Below are 3,945 nucleotides of genomic sequence, written 5' to 3' on the forward strand. Positions count from 1 at the left end.
TAAAGTGCGTAAAATAAATACAGAAATTAAATGACGATAAATAAGATGCGTAAAGTAAATAACAGAAATTAAATAACGATAAATAAAATTGCGAGAATTAAAATTGCGATAAAATAAATTGCGATAATTAAATTGCGATAAATAAAATGTAATATGGAATTAACAGTTAGCTAGGAACAGTTAGCTAGGATTTTGTTAGCGTGGTTTCTTAACAAAATTTCATATTGTCAATTAGTCTGTTTCTAATCAATTTTTATTGTGTCCATTATTTCTTCATTATGCCACTTGTTGGATTCTGATAAATCAAAATCCAAATATGAAATTGAATGAAAATGGTTATTAGGCGGTGAACGGATACGTATACATGTGGATGTAAGTAGGATAGTAAATGTCTGTTGAATCAGATTCGAAGAATGTACAGTGTAACTTATTAATGTGAAATTTAAATATTCCTCGGGTATTACCTACCCGTTAAAATATTTTCACTATTAACAGTTTGTACGAAAGAATTTTTAATTACAATCTTTATGAAAAAATATATATACATATATATTTTCTTCAGATGTAATCATGGATTTAATGAGTTAATATGCTATTAAACTCATTTGATTTATCGTTAGAACTAGAATACATTATCTTTAAAACATTAGAGATTACATAATCGCCATGAAATACCAAGATAATGATGTAGAATGATACGTAGAAAAAGATAATACTCGAGGTACAGAATGAGATGCTGAGGCATGGATTGATGATGGTACTGGTGCTGTTACTGATGGTACTGTTGGTGCCGGTGATGTTGCTGAAGCTGGTACATTTTGCACCATATTCTTCAAATTGATTATTGGAGCGCGAAGTTCGTTGATTCCTTCTATTATTCCGGGATAATTGTCGGTTGAAATGAGCGGATGAATAATGTTTAGAATTTTAGATAGAATATAATCGTGGCGAGATATTCGGGAAATGAGAGTGAAAATGGTGTTTCGAATTGGTTCGCCGGTGAATGCTTCAGATTCTTCTCCCAGAGGACAATATGGTGGATGAAAGGGATCGCTTCTTCTTATCTCCAATGATTAAGTAGACTACGAACCCATTCCCAATTCATCCAGAATTGAAGATGACTAGTTGGTTGATCCATTTCGTTTATACTGCTTTCGGAGCTTAGGTGAATATCTATGTCGGAATAGCTGTCGGAATAACTATCGAAATAGCTATCGGAATCTGAGGAACTCGAACTGGTTGAGGGATTCATCTCGTACGATCGGATGAATGATTTTCGACATGAAATAGATTATTGGATGTAGATTAGTACCCTGCAATACATAATTTACATATGCATATATAATACAAAAATCCCATAAGTTACGGAGGAATCTACGGAAGCTGTCAGGCAAAGGTAACAATAACAGATACGCTAAGATATGAATTAGTAGATATGCTAAGATATGAATTTTGTCTATTCACTAATCATGCAATCAATGCAATAAGATGTGTCTAGACTAAGGATGATAAGTAAGTGATTCTCTAAGAATAATAAGCAGGTAATTTTCGACACGAAATGATAAGCAAAACTTTTGACATGCAGACACGGTCGAAGTCCAGACTCACTAATGCATCCTAACGACTTATCAGTTATACACAATAATGCAGACCTGGTTCGCTAAGACCTCCGCTTTGATACCAACTGTCATACCCCGTCCTAATCTATCCGGACGAAGTCCGTATCGATTATAAACGATTCACAATAGTTGATTACATCGCGAGGTACTTGAGCTCTATATGATACATTTTACAAACATTACATTCGTTTTTGAAAAGACAATATTTCATTACATCGAAAGTTGACGGCATACATACCATTTCATAATATATCTAACTATAATTGACTTAATATTAATCTTAATGAACTCAACGACTCGAATGCAACGTCTTTTGAAATATGTCATGAATGACTCCAAGTAATATCTCTAATACGAGCAAATGCACAGCGGAAGATTTCTTTCATACCTGAGAATAAACATGCTTTCAAGTGTCAACCAAAAGGTTGGTGAGTTCATTAGTTTAACATAAATAATCATTTCCATCATTTTAATAGACCACAAGATTTTCATTTTCAGTTCTCATAAATAAACGTCCCATGCATAGAGACAAAAATATCATTCATATGGATTGAACACCTGGTAACCGACATTCACAATACGCATATAAGAATATCCCCATCATTCCGGGATCCTCCTTCGGACATGATATAAATTTCGAAGTACTAAAGCATCCGGTACTTTGGATGGGGCTTGTTGGGCCCGATAGATCTATCTTTAAAGTTCGCGTCAATTAGGGTGTCTGTTCCCTAATTCTTAGATTATCAGACTTAATAAAAAGGGGCATATTCGATTTCGATCATTCAACCATATAATGTAGTTTCAATTACTTGTGTCTATTTCGTAAAACATTTATAAAGATTTCGCATGTATTCTCAGCCCAAAAATATAAAGGGTAACAAATCATATGAAACTCACCTAATGTATTTTGTAGTAAAAATACATATAACGATATTGAACAAAAGTAGAGTTGGCCTCGGATTCACGAACCTATATCAATTGTATTTCTATTAAAACATATAATAACAATATTATAATTTCATTTATTAGTATTTTAATATTTATATATGTTTTGTAGTTATATAGGATTCATACTAGATTCCGTTTGAAAATGTATTCTTTATTTTATATATGTAATCAAGGTGATTAATAGAGTTATATTAGTATCTATGTATTTTTAGTATTATATCAAAAATACCTGATTTATTGTATGTAAGTTTTTATATAAGAAATGTTAATGTGATATATATATGGAATATTAATGTAATTGTAGTATATATTAATAATATGTTTTATGTACAAAATATTTATTTGTTTAAATAAATAGTTTTGATATTAATGATTTACTAATAATAATAATATCTTCGTAAAAAAAAGATAATAATAATAACGATATTGTTAAAAAAAATATATTATATTTCTTGCTTAATAATAATAATACTAATAATAATAATAATAATAATTATACTATTAGTTACAAAAGTGATACTATTACTAACATTAATGAGAATAATGGTAACTTATATTATTTTCGTAATAATAATAATAAAAATAACTCTAATCATAATAATAATATAAGTATCTAATGATACTAATAATTTTCATACTTGTATTTATTTTAATAATAAATGAGAATTTTATCATAATACTTATTTTAGCAACAATAATATTAATAGCTAATATTCGTAATACTTAATAATAATAATTGTTCTAATACTTGATGATAATAATAACATTAATGATAAATGTAATAATAACAATAATAATCATAATACAATACTAATAATAATAATAATAACAACAATAATAATAATAATTATAATCATAATAATCATAATAATAATAATAAAAATAAAAGTGATAATAATAATTAGGTGACTACCTCAATATAAGCTCCACACAAAAAAATAAATTTCTGTGCCCAGGTTCAAACCCCGGTTCACTCGCTAACCCGAAACCCTCCTGACCAATGAACCAGCTAAGTTTTTCTGATTTAATACCATCTTAATTTCTTATAACCCAATTTACATCTGCTCATCTTCTTCCTCACTTGAATCAATTAGAACTGATCAGAGTTCAAACTTACCCCATACAAAAATTAGCATCTTTTATATCTTTAACAGAAGTAACAAAACCATCTGCTATAATTTAATTTGACTGAACACAAAATAAAAAGCTGTAGCAGACTGAAAAAAAAATAAAAAAAATACGTATGAACTTGGAATCTGATTCGAGTTTTTAGAATGTTTTGGTTTACAAGTCCTACATAAAAAAGTTTGCATTTCCCTTCCATAAACTATTGGAATGGTTAATTTCAACAGAGGCTTTAAAATGGAATCGAATTTAG

The sequence above is a fragment of the Rutidosis leptorrhynchoides genome, chromosome 11 (assembly GCF_046630445.1).
Source record: "Rutidosis leptorrhynchoides isolate AG116_Rl617_1_P2 chromosome 11, CSIRO_AGI_Rlap_v1, whole genome shotgun sequence".
NCBI lineage: Eukaryota > Viridiplantae > Streptophyta > Magnoliopsida > Asterales > Asteraceae > Rutidosis > Rutidosis leptorrhynchoides.